General features: G+C 37.4%; 1 protein-coding gene and 1 long non-coding RNA gene across 7 annotated transcripts in view; one reads left to right on the top strand and one right to left on the bottom strand.

Moving 5' to 3' along the window:
* The window catches only part of Rasal2 (RAS protein activator like 2), a 247,682-nt gene that overhangs the window by 58,883 nt on the left and 163,891 nt on the right, over nucleotides 1-24,908 (bottom strand). The gene's annotated exons all lie outside the window — the stretch shown is intronic.
* LOC143443704 (uncharacterized) overlaps nucleotides 6,049-24,908 on the top strand; it is a 102,687-nt gene continuing 83,827 nt past the window's right edge. Inside the window, exons 1-3 of the long non-coding RNA XR_013112892.1 lie at nucleotides 6,049-6,272; nucleotides 18,758-18,882; nucleotides 22,611-22,705. This is a non-coding gene — a long non-coding RNA (uncharacterized LOC143443704). The remainder of the gene's footprint in view (nucleotides 6,273-18,757; nucleotides 18,883-22,610; nucleotides 22,706-24,908) is intronic.

A 24,908-nucleotide genomic window follows, 5' to 3' on the forward strand; every position in this document is an offset into this window, starting at 1 on the left:
GGCCTGAAAGCTACCATTTCATAATTCTTGGCATCTAGGTTTGCTCATGACAGAGGTGGTATTATTTTGATGTTTCTACCTTTATAGGTGAGTTGGTGTTTTCCTCTTATATAAGTCTGTCTGTCTAATCTATCTATCTATCTATCTATCTATCTATCTATCTATCTAAATCAATCAATCAATCTATCTATCTATCTATCTATCTATCTATCTATCTATCTATCTATCTATCTAAATAGATAACATTAGGGCTTTAGCCACTCAAGAGAGAAAGATGAAAAAAGTTATCTAATGACCGAAAAGAAATGCATGTTATATTTGGTTATTTTTGCTACCGGGAAAAGTAACTGTGGGTAAGACTCAAAGTGTAGCTCAGAAGTTTAGAAAGTGTGAGGTCCAGGGATCAATCTCACTGTGAGGAATAATTAAGAACATAAAATTTAAAAAGAAGATGAAAGAATGTGGCAAACCCAGAAAAATACCATAGAGATGTAATTATCTACATTTTAAATTACAGCTTATTACTATAAGTAGTTACAAACGCGCAAAGAGAAAAAAGTATCATTGAAAATTCTTTAAACAGTCATTGGTCTGATCTGCTGTACAGTGCTAGTATTGTGATACAGTTGCCATTAATTCTCAAGATGTGTGCTTTATTAACTACTTCTCATAAGCATGGTTCCCTCATCAGTGGTTCTCAACCTGCCTAATGCTGTGACCCTGTAATACAGTTCCTCATGTTATGGTGACCCCCCAACTATAAAATTATTTCACTGCTACTTCTTAACTGATTTTTTTGCTGTTATGAATTGTAATGTAAATATCAGATATGCAGAATATCTGATACCCTTTGGGGTTGTGACCTACAAATTGAAAAGCATTTCTCAAGTACTCAGAAATGTATTCAGCAAGCAAGACTTAATGACAGACTTCTAGATGGACTGTTAGGGCTGGATGAGATTCAGGCCCAGGACTTCAGTAAATACTAATACACTTCTATAAAAATATACCTATGCAGTTGACTAAAATATGTCCTAATAGATGTTGATTTTTCTAGCCCTTGAATTTTACCTTTTATTGGCATTTATTTCACATTACTTTACTTCAATATTTATTTAATAAAATTTACTTTATTTCTTATATAAAAGTTGTAAGAAAAATAAAGAGAAAACAAATGCAAATTCTGCCATAAAGGAGTTTGTAATTTGATATGGAATTATTCTTTCTTTCTTTCTTTCTTTCTTTCTTTCTTTCTTTCTTTTCTTTCTTAGTTGAAATCTGTCTGTCTGTCTATCTATCTATCTATCTATCTATCTATCTATCTATCTATCTATCTCCTTATTAGAAGTGTTGAAATGGCCAAGGAAAGATCTCTGAGCACAGAGAAACCTCTAAAGCTAAGATCAAGTAGAACAAAGACTCACAAAACCAAAGCAGAATAGGTAAGGACTGTGAAGTTCACGAGAAGTATGCACAGTGGAATACCAACAGAAAAAGAAAAAGAAAAGAAAAAGAAAAAGAAAAAGAAAAAGAAAAAGAAAAAAAACCAAACCAAACCAAACCAAAATATCCCCAAACAGAAGAAACCTATGAAATAACTGGATTTTTCTCAAATTAATATCAGACACTAAAGCAAGATCCACAGGGCAAGCAGCAGAAATACCCCAAACAAACTAAAGACATCAAGATTACACTTAACATGTATTTTTTAAGCTTTGTTTTCATTTGTATGAGTGTTTTGTGTGCATGTATGTATGTGTACCACATGAATGCCACCATAGTTTAGAAAGGGTGTTGGATCCTACTGAACTGGAGATATAGATGGTTGTGAGCCACTGTGTTGGTCCTGGGAACCAAACCTGTAAAGACAATGAAAGCTTTTAGCCCCTGAGCCATTTCCCAAGCCCCAAATTACTTTAAACCAAAGAAAATTAAAGTTAAAAAAAAATTGAAAAAACCTCCAGGGGTTGAAGAAGAAAATTTCCTGAGTGCAGAGGAATGAGGAGAAGATTGGCTGCATGCTCCAAGTGCATTGCTGACTTCCATCAAATTGGTATTATGGAGCCCAGCATAGCAAAAAAAAAAATAAATCTAAAAAAGGAAAAGAAATACATCTTTTCAGAAACCATGGAAACAAGACACATGGCACAAACTAAATAGGTAAGAGAAAAAAAATGACTACCTTAGAATTCTACAACCTGAAACATTATTATTCTAGAGTGAAGAAAGAAGTTAGCATGAGTTTCTTAGACAAAAATTGCGTTGGTTGTTAATAGACCTGCTGAGCGAGAAATACCAAAAGAAGTTAAGTGGGGAAGAAAATGACCATTATAAAAGTAAAGGGAGTCTAGCTGGCATACTATAGGAGGAGAAAAAAAAAAAACAGAGGAAAAAAATCATATACCTACTCAAAAGCACAAAAGGCAGAAAAAAAAAAGAGACAAAAATAAGAACATAGAACAAGGACAATGAACAGAAAATAGTAACGAAAGCTAGATAGTAATCCTTGATATAACACTTTTCCTCATGCAACTTTGTCTTAATGTTTCCCACAAAGTTGTACACTTATTACCTCCTGGCTTACACTGTAGATCTGGACCAACCATTAAGCTCTATCCTGGCCCATTAGACCGATCCTCTTCTGAGGGACTCTAACTACTGCTCCCTCAGTTAGTAGGCAGCTCCCTCTGCTGCCCTTCTGTCAGCCAAGAAGCAGTTACAGAAAACACCTGTACTTATATATGCTCTCCAACTGAGGCCAGACAAGGCAGTCCTCTGCTACATTATGTGCTGGAGGCCACAGACCAGCCTATGTATGCTCTTTGGTTGTCTGCTTAGTCTCTGGGAGCTTCCCTGGGTCCATAACCCTGTCTTTTAAATGTTTTTACTTATCGAATTTCACCCAACACCCCCAAAAATGATCCATGTAAGCCCTCCCAATAGGCCCCCAACAACTCAATTTGTCCCTGAAACATCTTCAAAAGACCTTTGAGATGCTACGGAGGAACTCTGGCTACAGGGACCATCTTCCCTTTTCGCCCAAGGCCAGATACAATTCTTTACATTAGTTCTTTATTTTTACCATTCCATTCCTTGGATTGTCTGTAGCTCCCTGCTAATTTTGCTAGCTCATTCTGGTGCAATAGTCTGGCAATGAGACCAATCACTCACTCTGAATCAACTCTATGCTCACTTTCTCTCACTGGGCTGCTCTGTCTCTCTTGCTTCCTTCCCTCTCCTTTCCTTCTCCCAGTCTTTTCCAGAAAATCTCTCAGTTCTATAATCAAACCATCTGCTTCTAGTCCTCTAAAAGGCAATCCTACAGAATAGCAATCACCTGATCCACTGCAGTTGATCAAGTTAAGACTCCCCATGCTACAAGACCAGAGGACACCCTCTTCAATAAACCCAGAACCACACCTATAACAAAGATCCTTCTCAGCAGAAAACAGCTATAATTGCCCCTTAGCCCTGTATTTTTATATACTCTTGGGGTTAGGAATGATAGATTCCTGCTCAAAGACTACAGTTCCCTGTCTCCCTGCAGACTACATAAGTCATTTCCGCCCATTTTGTGGCTCCTAAGAGACCACATTCCATCCTCCTTTATAGGCATTTGGGCCATCCACACATGTGGGTGACAAAGTTGCCCCTTACCATGAATAGACATGGTCTTGCCTTAGGTCAGATCAACCTCTCTTTTTACCTTCTTTCATACTACAGCTGCTTTTTAAATAATGTTTTAACCTGAGAGTATGGTAGATCATCTCCTATACTTGATACTCTGTGGTACACAGGAAGTAGAAATGATGGGACCTTTCCCTTTCTTACCATGGCTATCTCACATTATTCCATAAAATTATAGCTTAGAGCAAAAGTATATTTGAGGCTTATAATACCATCTTGATTCAGCATCCCTTATTTCTCTTTGGTGCCCACAGTACATATAATACTAATACTAACTGAATATGAATCCAAGGTGAAAGCCTGTTGAATAGCAACATGGATAGAAGCATGCTTTCCTCTCTGAAACTATCAAACCAGAATAAAGAAAGGCATCTAGAAATAGGGTTTTGAAATCTGAGGTTTGTTCCTATTTTGTTTAAAGAAGTGTCCATTGGTGTTCACAAAAATACTCTGTATGTTGTAGATGCTCACTAAATATCTGTCAACCTAATGAATTTACTGAAAGTTTTGTGCATAGCATACTGAGCCAGGGTAGATGTTTTTCCAATGTTTCATCTATTAAACCATTTGATCTATGCAGCAACCCATGGAATAGTCAATAACTTGCTTCAGTTTAAACAACTAGTAGATGCTAAGCTAAGATTTAAACCCAGCATGCTACAAATATTTAAAATGTTTCATTTATTAGTATTTTATTAGACATTTATTACTTGTCATATACTTGAATTATATGACATACTAGTGAATAAAGTAAAATTTTTTTAAAAAAATCATTTTCTTTAAACTTATGTACCAGTAGAAAGAGATAAAGAATAAATAAGAACATAATAAGTAAAAGGTAAGTGCTATAGTAAATTAGTCATGCATAGGGCTTTGGTGATATTAAGTGTCCAGGGTAGGGCCCAATAGGGAAGGACCACATTTGACTAAGACTTAAGAAGGTAAAATAGTCTGACTTAGAGGGAAAAGCACTTCAGCCAGCAGAGGTAAGTTAGAGAAAGGATTCAAGGTAGAAACCTACTATGTTCAAGGAAGAGGCAGGAAGTCAGTGTGGTGGGTGGAGGGACTGATGGGAAGAAAGCAGAAGAAGCCACAGAGGAGTAAAGTGCTGTTGCTCCCTGAAGAGGTGGGGGATGGGTAATGGTGTGTGGATCCTGTAGAGCCCTATAAAAATCTCGCCTTGTGCTCTAGGAAAGGAAGCCATGCCCAATCAATAATGATGGGTGAATTCTTCTGACAAAAATATCCTTCCTCATGAAAAACAGACAGGTATAGCGACTTACTATGTCTGGAGCAAAAATGTGCAATTGATAGTGAACTTCTTTTATTAACAGCAGACTCTCTCCTATAGAGAAGACAGGGGACCCTCTTAAGGTCACACAGTTGCTAACCTGCAGAGTTTGAGATCAAGCAGCCTTTTGAACTTCTGTTGTTTAACTACTATGTGATGCTAATTCTCCATATTCTAATTCTTCTTTGGTTTTCTAAGCACTGTAACTTATTTTCCCATAGGTACTGTACTATCATATATATTAAAATTGTGTACGACAAAGCATACATTATTGAAGAAAGGAGAAAATAAGCAGCAACAATTCCAAGTGTTAATTTGACTTAGTGAATTTGTCATGCAGTTCCTATCTGTGCAAACAACTGAAAAGAACACTGCTAAAATTACTATTACATGTACCTAATCCTAGAATTGCTGAGTATTAAAAAAAAAAATAATAACTTTTATATAAAATTTAAAAACAGATGAATACCAACATGAAAATTCGTCCCTCTCACAGTTACAGTATCTGTGTCCTAGTGATATAAAGAGTATAAAAGTTGTTTCTGTATGTTGACAACAAAAATTCAACAGTGAAAATGGAAACAAAGAAAGGCTATACACATCAAGTCTCCTCCTGACACCAACCTTAACTAAAAAATATTCTAATTAAACACTCAAAAACAAAGTAAACAACACAAAACTGCCTATAGGCAAATCAGGTAAAATTATAGCAAGGCTTTGCTTTAAGAATTATAGTACGTAATTTTGAAATGTAGTACAAAAGCCCATCATTTGAAGAAGCCCATGGTAACGGATAGCTCTAAAATGACTTACTTTAATTAGTTGGTGATCACTATTTTCCTTTAAATAAAAGCTGAAAACCAGCAACTGCTGGCATAATAAAAACCCATATGCTGGCTTTCTCTGGAGCTTGGTAGATAAAAGAAAGCTAATAACAAAAGTTGTCTACCACCTACAAATGAGAGTAACCCCGGAAGGCTGAGCTTGGCTATCTGGCCATGATTGGTGGTGGAAATAAAACTGCTGCTATGCAACGGCTCTCCAAAGCCTCAGTGGAGGGAGCTGGAGACACTGACATGTGCGTGTCCTGGCCCTACTGCTGCTCCCTTAAGACAGAAAGAAGAGACAGAAACATGTTATCACCTTTCACAGGAAAACATGGGATCCGCAATAAACCTCTGCTTGAGAAACATCTCACATTAGAGACTGCACAGCAATTCCAAGCAATTAGGAAAATTTAATAGCATTTCCTTAAAATGTGGATGACTAAGAAAATGTTACCTTTTCCACTCAGGTGAGAATTGTTTTCATTCTTGTTTTTCAAGTTGCTGAGGAATTAGCAAGTTATTTTGTTTATTTTATATATTTTATTATTAATTGTAATTTGTCTAATTAGAAAGACTAAATTGTACCTACATTATTCTCTTTCATTCTCTCTTAGTCATCTTAGGAACCTGTTAGATATGTAATAAATGTCGACTGAAAGATAACTATTAAAAACTAGTAAGGAAAAGGGAAAGAACAACTGAAACTCCTAAAACTAGTTTCCAGTCATCATGGTTTGTTATCTTTATAACTAGAGCCCAGACCACAAAGGAAACTAAAGGTACTGTTAAAAACACTTGCAAAGTGTTTTATAGTTAACAAATTGTTTGAATTAAGCTGATTGGTGGTGGCTCATGCCTTTAATCCAAGTACTTGGGAGGTAGAGGCAGAGCAGATGTCTGAGTTTAAGGCCATCCTGGTTTACAGAGAGAGTTCCTAGACAGCCAGGGCTACACAGAGGAAGCCCTGTCTCAAAAAACAAAACAAAACAAAACAAAACAAAACAAAGCAAAGCAAAGCAAAGCAAAGCAAAGCAAAGCAAAGCAAAGCAAAGCAAAGCAAAGCAAAGCAAAGCAAAACAAGTAATAAAAACTATCACAAAAACTGGCTTTAGAGTCATTGTATCATAACTAGTTACTAGGTGATTGAGCCCAAAGCGAGGCAGTCACTGTGTGAATACTAGCTCATTCATTGTCTCCTAAAGCCAGACAAGGTAATCATTAACTAACAAATAGTTTTAATCTTGGTATCACACCCTCCTCCAATATAGGCATCAAAGAGAGAGAGAAAGTCTATTAAATATCAAACAAATATCAAAGAAAAATTGTTTTCCTAAGCCTAGGGCTGACTAATCAGAATAATAATAATAATAATAATAATAATAATAATAATAATAATAATTCTGACTAATCAGAATCTCAGAGCCTTGGAGAGAATTAGCCATAATTTTTGTTTATTTTGTTTGAGTTTTGCTGTGTTTGGGATCAAACCCAGGGCCTTGTATATTTTAGGCTAGAGTTCTACCACTGAGCTATACTCTCAGATAAGAGATCTACATTTTACATAAGATTCAGTGTGATTATTATTTCATGAACAAAGTAAATATTTTATTATTAATTTTTAAAATATAAAGCCCAGGAATCAATAAGCACATATCTATTTATCAGACTGAACCAATATTAACAGGCTAATATTATTTATATACTAAGATATAAAAACTGGCTGTTGGAAAGGCTCAGCGAATAAAGGAGCCTGTTACCAAATCTGAGATTGTGACTATGAGACCCATATGGTGGTGGAGAATAGACTCCTGCAGGTTGTCTTCTGAATGCATATGCACACAAAATAAATTTATAATTAAAAATTGTATTTTAATTAAAAATATGATGCTATAGCTGCTATATGTAATATTTTGATGTTATAATTTCAGAGGCAGAATGTGAAGATATGTAATATACTTTTATCACTAATGATATCCTAAACTGTAGAGATTCATTTTTATTTGATAGAACACATTGCTATTCTTTTGATTATTTTCCTATCAAATTATCTCAAGCTTTATGCACTGTATTTTAAAATATATCTTTTATACATTCTATGTTAAAATGTCTTTTCTTTTAAAATAAGTTTCTTACAGTATAATTAATATAAATGCTTCAGTTTTAATGTGGCTAGCTTGATGACCAATGTACCTAAACAAAAAACAATGTTTATCAGCAACATTTTCTTTCCTGCTCCTCTGCATCAGGCCTCTTTCTCTCAACCTAAGCTCCTGAAACCACCCGTCTGACTGGTGCCAACAGCTTTATCTTTTTTCTACAATGTCATATAAACAGGATCATGCAGTAAGCAGTCCTGCATGTAACATAACATTTCTGAGATCTACCACATTATTATGTACAATAGATTCATGTCTTTTTATTTCACTGTATTAAGGTGCCCAAATCTATTTATCCATCTGCCAATTGGCCAGTGTGTTAAAGCTGTTGTCATTTGTGGCTAGTAAGAATGAAGCCTCCATGAACACTTGCAAAGGAGTTTTCATATACCACACCGAGTTCTGCTTTAATAATGAAGTGTTTTTCCTCTCTCAGATATATTAAATATCAGAAAAACTGGAAAAACTACAGAGAAATTTCCTTTAGCCAGCTTCCCTCAAACTTAGATAAGCACAATATAATTATGAAAATTAAGAAACTAATATAGGTCCCATGTAAACCTAGCTATAAATTGAAATTTCACCAGTTTAGTTACTATTGTTGTCTATAATATATTGATACAAATGTATAGTTATAAAACTAATAAACTTTAACACTGAAGACATATTATCCTAAGTTATAAATTGGAATTTGACTTTTCAAAATTTGTATTTCAACTACATTAATTTTCTACCTAACATTGCCTCAGAAATGGTGTTGGCTTCAATAAAACAAACTCGTCTTACAGTTTTGTCAGAGCTGTCCTGGCTGAAATCAAGGTGTCTGAAAGCCATAAGGGAGAATCACTTCCCTACTTTTTTTTACCTTGTAAAGGACATCCACATTCTTTATTTTATAGGCCTTTTTTCCATCTTCTTAAACCAGCAATGTTAATAACCCTGTGAAAGGTTCTTAGTGTTTTATGCCTGTATGTGTGTATGTCAGTATGTGTGTGTATATTGTATGTGTGTGCATGTGTGGTGGGGGTATATATACCTTTACTGGTGCAGTGGCCAGAGAAATGTGTTGGGTGTTTTCCTCCATCACTCTGCACCTTATTTCTTTGAAGGTGGTCTCTTCCTTAACCTAGAGCTTATAGTTTCTTTGGCTAGGCTAACAATCTGTTCCCCTTCTCCTCCTCAGCATTGGAATTACAGGCATGCTCTGGACGATTCCCAGCTTTTATGTGGGTGCTGGTATGCAAACAATTTCTCATGCTTAGGTAGCAAGCACTGAGTCAGCTCTACAGCCCCACTGTAGTATGTATTACTGAGATCATATGACCTGAATTTCCTGAGTGTATTTGGCTGAGAGTAAAGCACTGTTAAATACTGTCAGGATAGTTATTTATGGTAAACATCTTTCACGATTACTTTAATATTTCCTGTGAATATGCAACGCTGCTCATAAATGGCAGCTAATAGACTCCTTTCCCTTTTACCTAAGCTTCCTTGATCAGGGAGCTGTCAATCTAAAAGTTCCTTTTTGGCAGCTAGGTATATTGTCATTATAGCAACCTTTGAACTTTTCCACGAAATGTGGCTATACTGTGGCTATGGGAACTGTACTCTCAGCTGTTGGCTGAGACCACAATTTCTACTTCAGGTGGTCTAGTTCTGATCATAATGGTTCTAGCCCGCAATAGTGTTAGAAAACTTTGCTTCAGACATAACAAACCTCTGTGACCCTCCAGATAACCTACAATAGAGAGCCACGACCCTGGCTGCTCTGAACCTTGTAATAAGTCCTCAGGATAGAAAGGAACTTCTCTTATTCATTCATTAAAAAGATTTTGAGACCTCCCTTACCACCTGAACCTCCCACCAGGGCAGGTGATCAGCTTGTCCGCCCCTTTGAAGACCCTGAAGGTCTTCATCTGAAGGTCTCCCAGTATGTCTGCTGCATCCAGGGCAACAGGTAAGGGACCCACTCAAACAAGCTCAGCTGCTGGGACCTTTGAGAAGCCCAGCAGACATGGGACCCCTCCTCTCTGCTCCAACTGTCACTTCCCTCCATGCCTCCACCTTCCACAGGGGCAGATCATCAGTATGTCTGCCTCTCTGAAGATCCCAGAGTCTGAAGGCCTCCCAGGAGAACTGCTGCTCACAGGGCAACAGGCAAGAGACCCACCCAAATAGCATCAGTAGCCTAAAGAACCCCTGAGGAGCCTGGCAGACAGAGGACCCCTCTGAAGACCCCACAGTCTGAAGGTCTCTCAGGAGATCTGCTGCAGCCAGGGCCACAGGTATCCCAGAAGACCTGCAGCAACCCAGGTACACAGTTGGCATGCTCTAGACAGACACACCCAGGCCAGTTAACACCAGAGATAACCAGATGGCAAGAGCCAAGTGCAAGACCATAAGTAACAGAAGCCAATATACTTTGGCACAATCAGAACCAAGTTCTCCCAGCACTGCAAGTCCTGGCTAACCCCAACACACCTGAAAACCATGATGCTGACCTAAAATCCTATCTCATGAAGATAAGAGTCCTTTAAGAAGAATATAAATAACTCACTGAAAGAAATACAGGAAAACAGGTAGAAGCCCTTAAAGAGGAAACAAATAAATCCTTTAAAGAAATAAAGGAAAATAGAATCAAGCAGGTGAAGGAATTGAACAAAGTGGTCCAAGACCTAAAAATGGAAGTAAAAACAATAAAGAAATCACAAATTGAGGCAATCCTGGAAATGAAAAACCTAGGAACGAGGTCAGGAATTACAGACGTTAAGCATCATCAACAGAATACAAGAGACAGAAGAGCAAATACCAGGTATAGAAAATACCTTAGAAGATATTGACACAACAGTCAAAAAAAATAATAATAATACAAAGCACAAAAAACTCCTAATCCAAAACATCCAGAAAATCCAGGGCACAGAAATCCAAACCTAAGAATAATAGGAATAGAAGAAAGCAAAGATTCCCAGCTCAAAGGACCAGAAAACTTCTTCAACAAAATCATAGAAGAAAACATCCCCAACCTAAAAAAGAGATGCCATAAATGTGCATGAAGTTCACAGAACACCAAATAAATTGGACCAGAAAAGAAAATCCTCTTGTCACATAATAATCAAAATACTAAATGAAGAGAGCAAAGAAAGAATATTAAAAGCTGTAAGGGAGAAAGGCCAAGTAACGTATTACTCCAGACTTTCCAACAGAGACACTAAAAGCCAGAAGAGCCTGGTCAGAGGTCATGCAGGCTCTAAGAGAACACAAATGGCAGCCTAGGCTACTATACCCTACAAAACTTTCAATCATCATAGATGGAGAAACCAAAATATATCATGACAAAACTAAATTTAAACAATATCTATCTACCAGCACAATCCTACAGAGGATTCTAGAAGGAAAACTCAAACACAAGGAGGATATCTACATCAAAGGAAAAAACAAGAAATTAATCATCTCACAATACAATCAGAGAGAGAGAGAGAGAGAGAGAGAGAGAGAGAGAGAGAGAGAGAGAGAGAGAATCACATATACATAATGCCACCTATAACAGAAGTTTTCTATAACAGAAACTAAGAATCATCTATCTTTAATCTTTCAATATCAACAAACTCAATTTCCCAATACAAAGACATAAGCTAACAAAGTGAATATGTAAGCAGGATCCAGCATTTTGCTGCATGCAAGAAACACGCCTCAATGACAAAGACAGTCACTACCTCGGAGTAAAAGGCTGGAAAAAAATTCTTCCAAGCAAATGGTTCCAAGAAACAAGCGGGGGTTGTTATTTTAATATCTAATAAAATAGACTTTTAAGCAAAAGTTATCAAGTGAGATGAGGAAGGACACTTCATATTCAAAGGAAAAATCCACCAAGAGAAAGTCTCAATTGTGAACATCTGTGCCCCAAGTGCAAGGGTACCCACATTCATAAAAGAAACTTTACTATAGCTCAAACCACACATGGAACCAAACACAATAATAGTGGGAGACTTCAATACCCCACTCTTACCAAAAGACAAGTCATTGAAACAGAAATTAAACAGAAACACAGTGAAACTAATAGATGTTATGAACCAAATGGATTTAAGATATATACAGAACATTTCACCCTCAAACAAAATAATACACTTTTTTCTCAGTACCTCATGTTACCTTCCCCAAAAGTGTCATAAAATAAGCCTCATCAGATACAAGAAGATTGAAATAATACCATGCATCTTACCAGATCACCATGGACTAAGGCTAGACTTCAATAACAACAAAAGCGACAGAAAACCCACATACCCGTGGAAACTGAACAACTCTCTACTCAATGATAACTTGGTCAGAGAAGAAATAAAGAAAGAAACTAAAGACTTCCTGGAATTCAATGAAAAGGATGACACAGCATACCCAAACTTATGGGACACAATGAAAGCAATGATAAGAGAAAAATTCATAGCACTAAATGCCCTGGTAAAGGAATCAGAGAGATCCTACACTAGCAACTCAACAGCCTACCTGAAAGCCCTAGAACAGAAAGAAGCAAATACATTCAAGAGGAGTAGAAGGCAGGAAAAAGTCAAACTCAAACTCAGGGCAGAAATCAACCAAATAGAAACAAAGAGAACAATACAGAGAATTAAAAAACCCAAAAGCTGGTTCTTTGAAAAACTTACCTAGATAAACCCTTAGCAAACTAAAGGGCACAAAGATAATAACCAAATTAACAAAATCAGAAATGAAAACAGAGAATAATAACAGAAACAATAAAATTAAAAAAAAAAAATCAGATCCTACTACAAATGCCTATACTAAACAAAACTGGAAAATATAGATGAAACGGGTAATTTTCTATAGGGATAACATGTTCAATCAAAAGCAGGTAAACTATCTAAACAGTCCCATATCCCCTAAGGAAATAGAAATCATCAAACCCCCTCCCCCCCCAAAAGCAGCCAGGGCCAGATGGCTTTAGCACAATTCTACCAGATCTTTAAAGAAGAGCTAATACCAACATACCAACAGTCCTCAATGTATTCTATAAAGCCACAGTTACTCTGATATCTAAACCACATAAAGACCCAATAAGGAAAGAACTTCAGACCAATTTCACTTATGAATATAGATGCAAAAATACTCAATAAAATTCTAGCAAACTAAATCCAAGAACAGATCAAAACCACCATTCACCACGTTCAAGCAGGCTTCATGCCAGGGATGCAAGGTTGGCTCAATATACAAAAATCCATAACATAATCCATGATGTAAACAAACTCAAAGGGGGGGGGGAATCACACAATCATCTCATTAGATGCTGAAAAAACATTTGACAAAATACAACACCCCTTCATGTTAAAAGTACTAGAGAGATCAGGAATTCAAGGCCCATACCTAAACATAATGAAAGCAATATACAGCAAATCAACAGCCAATATCAAATTAAATGGAGAGATACTTGAAGCAATCCCACTAAAGTCAGGAACAAGACAAGGCTGTCCACTCTCTCTGTATTTATTCAATATAGTACTGGAAGTTCTATCTAGAGCAATAAGACAAAAGGAAATCAAGGGGATACAAATTGGCAAAGAAGTCAAGGTATTTGCAGATGATACGATAATATACATAAGCAACCTCAAAAATTCTACCAGAGAATTTCTATAGCTGATAAACAACTTCAGCAAAGTGGCTGGATATAAAATTAATTCAAACTAATCAGTAGCCTTCCTTTATACAAATGATAAATGGGCTGAGGAAGAAATTAGGGAAGCAATACCCTTCACAATAATCACAAATAATATAAAATGTTATTTTATATTTTATATTATTTTTATTATATTTTAATTTAAATTAATTTTTATTATATTTTAATATAAAATATCTTGGTGTAACTTTAACCAAACAAGCGAAATATCTGTATGACCAGAACTTCAAGTCTCTCAGTAAGGAAATCAAAGAAGCCCTAAGAAAATGGAGAGATCTCCCATGCTCATGGACTTGGTAGGATTAACATAGTAAAAATGGCCATCCTACCAAAAGCAATCTACAGATTCAATGCAATTCCCATCAAAATTGAATAGAATTGAAGACCCACACACAAACCCACTCACTTATGAACACTTGATCTTTGACAAAGAAGCCAAAAATATACAATGGAAAAAAGAAAGTATCTTCAATAAGTGGTTCTGGTATAACTGGCAGTCTGTATGTAGAAAAATGAAAATAGATCTATATTTGTCACCTTGCACAAAGCTTTAGTCTAAGTAGATCAAGGACTTCAACATAAAACCAGATAGACTTAATCTTTTAAGAGAAAGTGGAAAAGAGCCATGAACTCATAGTCATAGGGAGAAGTTTCCTAAAGAGAGCTCCAATGGCTCAGGCACTAAGATCAAGAATCGATAAATGGGACCTCATGAAACTGAAAAGCTTCTGTAAGGCAAAGAACACAGTCAAGAGGACAAATCGGCAACCTACAGATTGGGGGGAAAAATCTTCATTAACCCCAAATCCAATAGAAGGCTAATACCCAGAATATATAAGGAACTCAAGAAGCTAACCTCCAAAAATAACCAAACAACCCAATCAAAAATGGGATATAGAGCTAAACAGAAAATTCACAACAGAGGAATCTTGAATGGCTGAGAAGCACTTAAAAGAAATGTTCAAAGTCCTTAGTGATAAAGAAAATGCAAATCAAAATGACCCTGAGATTCCATCTTACACTAACCAGAATGGCTAAGATCAAAAACTCAGATGACAGCACATATTGGCAAGGATTTGGAGAAAGAGGAACACTCCTCCATTGCTGGCAGGATTGCAAACTGGTACAACCACTGCAGAAATCAATCTGGAGGTTTCTTAGAAAATAAGAAATAGATCTACCTGAAGACCCAGCTATAACACTCTTGGGCATATACCCAAAAGATGCCCCACCATACCACCACAAGGACACATATTACACTATGTTCATAGTTGCCTTATTTGTTATAGCCAGAAGCTGGAAACAATCTAATGTCCCACAACAGAAGAATGGATAAATAAAATGTAGTTCATTTATACAATTGAATACTATTCAGCTATTAAGAACGAGAACATCATGAGTTTTGCAGGCAAATAAATGGAACTAGAAAAATATCATCCTGAGTGAGGTAACTCAGACTCAAAAGGACATGCATGGTATATACTCACTAATAAGTGGATATTGGCCAAAAAAGTACAGAATACCTAGGATACAACCCACAGAACTCAGAAAGGTAAACAAGCAGAAGGGCCCAAGTAGGGATGCTTCAATCCCACTTGGGAGGGAGAAGAAAATAATCAAGGGAGGCAGAGGGAGGGAGGGACCTTGGTGAGAGAGGGGAGTGGGAGGGAAAAAGGGGAACATGATCAGGTATGGGGTGGGGGGAGAGGCAGGAGAGAAACCCTGAGAACCAGCAGGATGATTGGAAATAAGCAACCTGGGGGGGGGGGGGAGCTCTCTAGAAAGTACCAGAGACTTGGGAGGTGAGAGACTCTCAGGACTCAAAGGGAGGAACCTTAGATGAAATGCCCAACAATGGGGAGAGGGAACTCGTAGAGCCCACCTTCAGTAGAAAGACAGGGCATCAAGTGGAGGGATGAGGCTGCCACAGTCAAAAGTTCTGACCCAGAATTCTTCTTATCTAAAAGAACTGCAGGAATAAAAATGGAGAAAAGACTGAGGGAAAGGTGGTCCAGTGACTAGCCTAGCTTGTGATCTATCTCAAGGGGAGGATCCAAGGCCTGACACTATTACTGATGGTATGGTGTGCTTACAGACAGGAGACTAGCATACCTGTCCTCTAAAAAAGCCCAACAAGCAGCTGACTGAGACAGATGCAGATACTTATACCCAACCATTGGACTGAAGTTGGGGACTACTGTGGTTGAATTAGGTAAAGGCAGGAACAAGCTGAGGAGGAGGGCAACCCCATATGAAGACTAATATTGTCAACTAACCCAGATCCCTGAGATCTCTCAGACACTGAGCCACCAACCAGGCAGCATACAGGAGCTAGTCTGTGGTCCAGGACACATATATAGCAGAGGATTGCCTGGTCTGGCCTCAGTGAGAGAAGATGCACCTAACCCTTGAGAGACTTGAGTCCCTAGGGAGTGGAGAGGCCTGGCAGGGGTTGGGGGAGGAATATCCTCTTGGAGACAGGGGGCAGGAGGAATGGGATAAGGAAGTATGGGAGGGGGTCCTAAGAAGGGGGGGCAATGGATGGACCATAAAAAAATAAAAGTAATTAAAAAGAAAAAGAAGAAAGAAAAAAGAGATTATGAGATACAGAAATAAGGCTGTATTTATGTGAGTCCAGTGAGTAGCCATTGTATGAGATTCTGATTGGGGGATTTACAATTTGAGCATAGGCATCCCTTTCTAGCTGTGTAAGTATGTACTGTGTAAGTATGTGTGTATATGTGTGTGTACTCATGCATGCAGGAGGTAGTCTGGGAGGTTGCCCTCCTATGAATGAATAACTCCTTCCTGTTACAACATTCAGCCACAATAAAGGTTTCTTCTAGATGTTCTTTTACCTTTTTGTAGTCTTTGTAACTGGTAAAGCAGGTTCAGCTGGTTGCACAAAAAATAAAGAACCCAGAGTTTCTAGACCCAGGAGTAATCATGAGGAGGCTGAGGATTCCAGAGTTACTGAGAAGTAAAAGTCCAGTTCAGCACAACATAGGACTTTACCACTAACTAGAGGTAAGTGCTTGACAGAACAGCTGGGAATTCAGAACCCTGGTTTCTGAAGTCTGGAACTGTAACAGTAGGATGTAGCTGAATAGTTCCCTGCATACCCGAGGGAGGCTGTACAAGAAGCTAAGAAGGCTGGTGGAAGTATTAAGACAAAGGATGGTGGAGATACTAAGACTATAGAAGTCACAAAGGGCAAAAGGTGGGGACCAAAAGAGACTACAACTCCAGTTGCAATAAGAATTACTGAGCTATCTCAGTGGTTAAAGTCCTCAAAATAATCACTAAGGAGCTGTGATTCTAGCTCCTGAGTGTTGGGATCCTAAACCTAGGGCAATAAACTCCTAGTTGCCTGAGCTCATACAAATGCTCAGGCAACTAGGTCCTCAGCTTCAAAATCTTGGTGTCAAATAACTCTGTTTCTCTTTAGAAAAAATTGATTTTGTAAACTTCTAGAAATCTCCATCATCAATTCTAAGGGAGCTGCTTCTTGTTGAAGTGAGTAAAAGAACACTTAGCCAACTTTATGGTAATGTATTTTGAGGATGGGGTACATTATTCTAGTGTCTCTATATATAGTAGTTTATTCTTTTCTAAGTATTTATGCTATTTCAAGTGTTTTTAAATGATAACCATCACTGCAATGACTAACTTAGTGCATATGTATCTTCATGTAGGTGGCTTATCTTTAAGGATGGACTGCCAGATTCTGGATCAAAATGTATTTAGAGAATATACTGCTTGTCACATTTTCAGAAGGGTTGTTCAGCTTGTCTTTCCATCAACAATGTGCGATGTTGAATGTTTCCCACTCTTCACTGATAGAGTTGTTGATTTGTTTCTATCAGTTTGCAAGGTGGGGGTAATATATCCAGATTTCCATTTCTCTGAATGTGAATTTGAACAGTGTTTTGTACGTTCAGAATCTTTTTAGGTTTTTCTTTCATGTTCCCTTTCTTCCTTAAAGAATGACTTGCTCAAGAGCTGGGAACCTGGGTTTGGTTCTCAGCACCTATGTCAACAGTTCTCAACGGCCTTTAATTCCAGCTCTAGTGGATCTAATGTTCTCTTCTGCCCTTCATAGGTTCCTGGCCCATAAGCATATACTTTGTCAAAGACTCACAGACACACACTTTTTTTTTTTTTTTAAATGACTTGTTCATGACTTTCCTCAAATCCCCCAACTTTTAAATATCTTGTGTTTTGATCATTTGTGTTTAGATTTTTAGTAGTTTTAAAATACATACATATTTTTCAGTTTATTACCTGTCTTTTTGTTGTAGCATTTTATACTATGCAATTAAAGGTATTTTTTATAAATATTTGTTTCTATTTATCTTTTTTATTTTGGATATGTGTGTGCTCCATGGTATGTACTTAGTCGTCAAAGGCACAAGTCTGTGGAACTGGTTCTCTCCCTCAGATTTGGCATGGGTTCTGGGCTCAAACTCAGGTCACTGCTTTTTAGTGGAAAGCTGAAGTAACTTGCCAGCTTCTAATAACATTGAGTGTGTGTGTGTGTGTGTGTGTGTGTGTGTGTGTGTGTGTGTTTGTATTAAGTGATTTCCTTTTAACTGCTTCTGGATTTTTATTATCCATGATGAAAAACTTGCCCTGTTACGCTGTTGTTGTTGTTATTGTGTTTTCAGTAGTTACATGGGCTATATCTATTATCTTTCTACATATGGATCTCTAGTCTACTTGGAGCCACTGTGAGGTGGGATATTCATTAAAGAATGCCAAACCTGTTTTTTAAGATTTGGTATTTGAACTATTAATTTTGTAATCAGGTCAGTTCTTATGTTCATGTGCTTTCCTTATGGCTGACAGTGACTTAAGCTGATCTCAAGTTCTGAGAATGAATATTAAGCAAGATAGCTTTAAGACCTGAAATAGTGAGAAATGATGGATCAAACTAAGAGAGAGAACACTGTCCTAAAGTGAGGTCTATTAGCCGTTTAGCCCACTGGACAGTCTCCCAGAGGTTATCATGGAAGTCCCCAAAAGCATTAGCTAATACAATGTGAAAGGCATTTTTCAATGTCAAGGGAGATGGACTAGATGAATTTAATTGAAAATTTCTGCCTCTCATTTCCAGGACTCTAAGAATAACAGTATCACAGATGGAGGGAGAGTGGAGACTATTAGTTATTTAAAAAAAAATAAAATTCCTACTGCCTTGTGTGAAATGAAATGTACTGAAAATTGCTCTTCTGGATAATGGTAAGCTATGGGTAAAATGTCAACAACATGATCACTCTTCACTAATGTCTGTTGGGCTACCTGCCTTTTTTTTTTTTTTTTCAGAACAAATGGAAAGAAATAGAAATGGAAAAACATATTGCAGAAAAGATGTTAATAGGCATATTACTTCTAGAGAATATTTATTAGTTGTATTGTTTCTGACGTTACAAACATCTATTATGAGTCAAGGCACTAAAATAGTAACAAACTGATCCTCCGTCTCATTTTTATTTTCAAACCTCCACATATCTTAACATTCTGATATAATATATTATTATAAGAAACATGTAAGCTGTTGCCTTTCTTGACCTTTTGTGGCAAGCACTTTTACCCAGAAGGTATTTTGTCTGCTCCTAATAACAGTTTTTGTAAAGTTGAATTTACTGGTTCTTTTAACTGAAAAACTTGTCCTGTGCTAAGTTTTTTTCTTAGCAGCTCCACAGCCTATGTCTATCGCCTCTCCTATACTTAGGTCTCTGGTCCACTTGGAGATTAATCTTTTGTGAGGTATAAGAGTAACTGTTTGGTTCAGCAGCAAGGTGGATAGTGTTTCAGGTTTCACTTCTTTCTTTATGATTTTGTTTGAACTAAGTTTCTTTGAAGATATACATATACACCCCCACCCACATGCATGTCACACACACACACACACACACACACACACACACACACACACACACACACAAACTTGTTTAGGCAATGAAAAGATGAGGCTACATAGTGAATTCTAGGCTAGTCTGGGCTACAATGTGTGTCCCTGTCTCAACAAACAAAACAAAACAAAAAATAAAAGATTTGAGATGAGGGCAATCAACTTGTTCTTGGTCAAACAGGTTAAGATCATATAGTAAAACATAGTCCTTTCTTTCTTTTTTCAGTCTTTCCTTTCTTCCTTTCTTTCCCCCTCCTTTCTCCTACAACTCCCACTCTCTTTTTCACAGGGTGTCTATATATAGCCCTGTAGGTGTACTAAAACTCACTGAGATCCACCTGCCTGACTCCGGAGTGCTGGGATTAAAGGTTTGTGTCATCACCACACCCAGCATACAGTTCTTTCTTTACTAAAGATTTTTACATTCATTTATTTGAGTGTGTGAGTGTTGGTGTGTACACCACAGCACACATGTGAAAATCAGAGAACAGCTTATGAGTTGGTTCTCTCCTCCACTATGTGGGTTCCAAGAATCAGAGTGAGGTTGCTAGGGTTGGTGACAAGTGCCTCCATCTACTGAGCCAAGTTGTTGGCCAAAACAGAGTTAGCATTCTTTTGCTTATTCTAGAAACAAATTGTTAACTGCCAATAATGTGTAATCCATGAATTGATAGCCTGACAGGAAGGACGACACAAGCTTCTTAGATCATATGTTGAGAAGAGTTCAGTTACCCCCCACCCCCCAACTACAACTACCTGATCTTCACAGAAAGGTGCTTCTGAGTAACAGTGATCTCACTGATTACATAAAATGCAGGTAAGTAGGACAGATCATTAGGTCTTGATCTTTGGTTCTATTGGTTACTATTGTCTTTTTCTTGTTTGATTTTTAAAGAGCTGAAAGGCACTATATTCCTACATAGCCAACTATACTGTGAATGAAGGGCAAACATAGGAAAATCATCTTCAAGGTCATTCTTTCCTTTGTTATGTTCAAAGCACTTCCACAGAAAGAACATTTTTTTCTATCACCTTTTAAAAAATTGTTTCATTTAGCAGACCAATGAATCTCTCTCTCTTTTTTTTTTTTTTTTTTTTTTGGTTTTTCGAGACAGGGTTTCTCTGTGTAGTCCTGGCTGTCCTGGAACTCACTTTGTAGACCAGGCTGGCCTCGAATTCAGAAATCCGCCTGCCTCTGCCTCCCAAGTGCTGGGATTAAAGGCGTGCGCCACCACCGCCCGGCGGAAGAATCTTGAAAAAACAAAAAGTACACATGCTGATTAACTCAAAACTACCAGATAATGATGATGCTACTGCAGCATGCACTTATAATTTGCATAGCTTGGACGATAATGCACAGCGCCCACAGATTGACGAGAACTATCAGAAGCATAGAAAAAAGGACAGTCCGATGTTGCTGTTACAAACTGAAGAAGGACTCTGGGGCTTCTAAATAACGCCTTCTGGCGCCTAAACTGGTTGATTCTATAAAATGAATAAAATATAGTTGAGTATGTGTTTTAATGTTTACTTAAAATATTAAGATGTATGACTGAAGAACATTTAATAACAAGTAATCTGTGTAAGCCAACTAAAATGTGTAAGATTTGGTCATGACTACTTGAACTACTTGAAGACTTTTTCAATTGAAGACTGAATAAGTCAAGTAATAATCAAGAATTTCAAGATTGTATTTCAAGATTGTAGGGTTGAGGATATGGCTCAGTTGGTAAAGTGCTTGTCACAAAAGCTTGAGGTCCTGGATTTGATTCCTAGCACCTATATAAAAAGCCAGGCTTGGCTGCAGGCATTCCTAAACCCTGCACTAGAGAGGTATAGACAGGAGGATCCCTGAGTCTTGTGGCCAACATACCTGGCTGAATCAGCAAGCTCTAAGTTTAGTGACAGATAATTTCTCAGAAGATAAGGTATGAGCCGGTGAGAAGGCTCAGTGCGTGAAGGGGCTTGCTGCCAAGTCTGAGATACGAGAAGTAACCATCAGGTTTAAATTTTGTAAAGAAAGCACTCTGGCAGCAATGTGAAGACTAGAGAGCATGCAGAGGAACTGGAGGCTAGAGGTGAGTGAGTTAACAATCTATTACAATACACAGGACTGGCTGTACAGCTAGTGTGTCTCAGTCTAAATGCAGCAACCGTTCAAAATGCAGGAAAAGAATGCCACTGTATAAAGTAAGAGCTTGATGCCTGGGTTGATGACGAGAGAACTGATTTCCAAAAGTTGTTTTCTGGCCCCCCCTTCTCTAAAAACGTAATAAAAAAATACAGATTAGGTGAGGCTAGGGAGATGGCTCAATAAAGTACTTATCATGCAAACAAGAGAACTGGAGTTCAGATCCCTAGAACTCACATAAATGCTGGGGACATGATACTCCTCCCATAATTTTAGCCTCAGAAGATGGAGACAGGGGACTTCCTAGGTCTATGTCTCTAGCAGCCAGAGTTCTCTTCAAAGAATAAAGTGGATGAGTGGTCTAGGAAGATTCTCAGTATCAATCTTGGGCTTCTACATGCATGGTCACACACGTATATGTACCAGCACATACATGTCTGTACACATGGTACTCACATGAAAAAGACAGAAAAAAATAAACTAAGATGGAGAGCTGCTGAGAAAGATATTAGACATCCTCTGACCTTTGCATACAAATACACGTATATGCACATGTGCCACCCCCAATATGTTCATATACAAGAACACAGTATGTACATACAAAAAAGGGGATAGGAATTTCAATATTGCAACCACAAAGCATTCAAATCCATGCACAGGGCCGAGAGCAGTGCTTAGATACTGCACTGGTTTTCTCTTCATGAAGCTGGCCTTCATACCAGTTCATGGAAGGAATAAGTAACACTGACAACTGAAGGCAGTTAATGGCAGGCAAGCTGAGAAGAGGAGATTAATAGATGTGAAGAGATGCAGAGAAGATTTGATGACTTATTCTATAAGAATGAATCATTCTAAGACATACAAAACTGATAACAAATAAAACTTTTGAGCCTGCATAACCATGTATGTACTGTGTACACGCAGGAGCCTCTGAGACCAGAAGACAGCACTGGTTTCCATAGGACTGCAGTTTCAAGCAGCTGGGGCCGCCAAGCCGATCTATGACCTGAACGTGCACAGTGAGTGCTCTTAACTGTTAAGCATCCTTACAGTCCCTGCTTTCTTTTCTTTTAAAATAGTTTATATTCCCACATCCTGGAATAAAAACTGTATTATTTTCCCTATAAAAGGCAAATAACAATGTACTTCAATATATCTTGTTTGCCTTTACCCCCAATACTAGTTATTCAATTTATAACCACATTAAAAATATTAATAAGACTTTGTTTCTTTTATCCTGTCTTACAGGCCCATATTTTAATTCTTACTTCTTTATTAGTGTGTAATTCATATGCTAATAAATTACTCTTTAAAAAGCATACAAATCAATGGTTTTTGTGTATTCCAAAAGCTGAGCTGGGTATAGTAGTAGCTCGTGGCTATAATAATCCTAGCACTTGAGATGTCTCAAAAAATAGAAGTAAAAGGGGAGGGAGAGGGAGGGAGAGGGAGAAAGAACATTATACAACCATCACCAGAGTCTAACTCTAGAATTCTTTTGCTTCTATGATTCTGGACATTTCATATACACCGCTGTAAAACACATGGATTTCTGTTTTTGACTTCTCTAGCCTTTTTGGGGGGTAGGTGCCACCAATATAGTAGCTTACACCTTTACTTAATTTCTTCTTAAGGGTAATAATGTGCTAGTTATATGAATCGGCCACAGATTTTATATGTGTTCCCCAGTAGATATTTATGTTGTGGCTACTTTGTAGCCACTATAAATAATGATGACATAAGCATTTATGTGCGTTTGTAAAGTTACGTTTTCTACTTTTTTTTTTTTTTTTTTTTTTTTTTGGTTTTTTGAGACAGGGTTTCTCTGTATAGTTCTGGCCATCCTGGAACTCACTCTGTAGACCACGTTGGCCTCGAACTCAGAAATCCGCCTGCCTCTGCCTCCCAAGTGCTGGGATTAAAGGCATGTGCCACCACTGCCCGGCTTCCACTTTCTTTACATCCCAAGAAATAGAATTGTTAGGTCAACTGGAAACTCAACTTTTACCTTTTGAGGAACTGTTAAGCTATTTTTTTTAAATAGTTACAACAACTTACATTCCCACCAGCAGTATATGAGAGTTTCAGTTTCTCTGCATCTTCAATAATACTTACTATTGCCTCCCAGTTTTGATCATGGCTACCCTACACTTAGCAATGCATCATTTCAATGTGAGCTTCCGTAAGAGCTGAGATGGAGCATCTTTTCACGTACATAAGCACCAATGTTTGCCTTCGTTGGTAACCCCTCATTTGGGAGGGTTTTTCAAAAAAAATTTTTTTTTAATTTAAACTATAGCTATTGTTTAAACTAAAATTAGTAGATGCTTAGTATAAAATATACAAAATGTTAAAACAATTCAGGAGAATGGCAGTGGCATTGGTTATAGAATTAAAGAGTTCTATGTTAGAAGGCAACTCAGGTATTCTTTAGCAGTGGTGCTTGAACCTTGCAAAGTTTTAGAGAAAGGGGCAAAAAACACCCTTTGCACAGTTTACTCTAGCAAAGTTATGACACTGGTAATGTTTTCTTTCCACATCATTTGCTTATGAATTCCTAAATAGGAAGGAAACATTTGATGTCTGTTGTACATATGCTTAGTGACTAACCAATTCTCAAATCAGTTTGAAATACTTGTCTTTAATTATAAAGTGAGAGTTATTGTGCCTCTCTTCCCCATTGAAAGCAAATAGAAATCTCTTTTCTTGGGACAAGAAAGTCAGTTATATAAAAAATTTCCATATATAGGTGACTGCCTTATCCTCTTTAACAGGCCTCTACTCCAGGGTGGGATAAACTGGACTCTAGTACTCAGGCTGCTGTAAGTTGATTTCTAAGGATTACCAGAGATTGAGGAGTGTTTCTTTCATATCATTCTTTTATTCTTTTAAGTTAGACTCTTATCAACAATTTCTGACCAACCTGTTCCCTTTTCCAGGTATCTATAAATCTCTATTCTTAGATTCTATTTTTCAAAGAGTTGTAACTAACCTTATTCTTTTTTCCTATACTCCAAGATGCTAAATTTCAAATTTTCCAAGCTATTATTAAATTGTATCTTTATTTTAAACTGACTTAAAGATAAAGTTGGATTTCTAACTTTATACCACATATTTCCTTACTGACATCTGTTTGGTATGTTATTACCACCTCTGGTAATAACATTTTTACTTATGCCTGTATTTATATTCATGCACATAGGAGCACAAATATATTCTTTG

This window comes from Arvicanthis niloticus, chromosome 10 (assembly GCF_011762505.2).
Source record: "Arvicanthis niloticus isolate mArvNil1 chromosome 10, mArvNil1.pat.X, whole genome shotgun sequence".
NCBI classification, from domain to species: Eukaryota; Metazoa; Chordata; class Mammalia; order Rodentia; family Muridae; genus Arvicanthis; species Arvicanthis niloticus.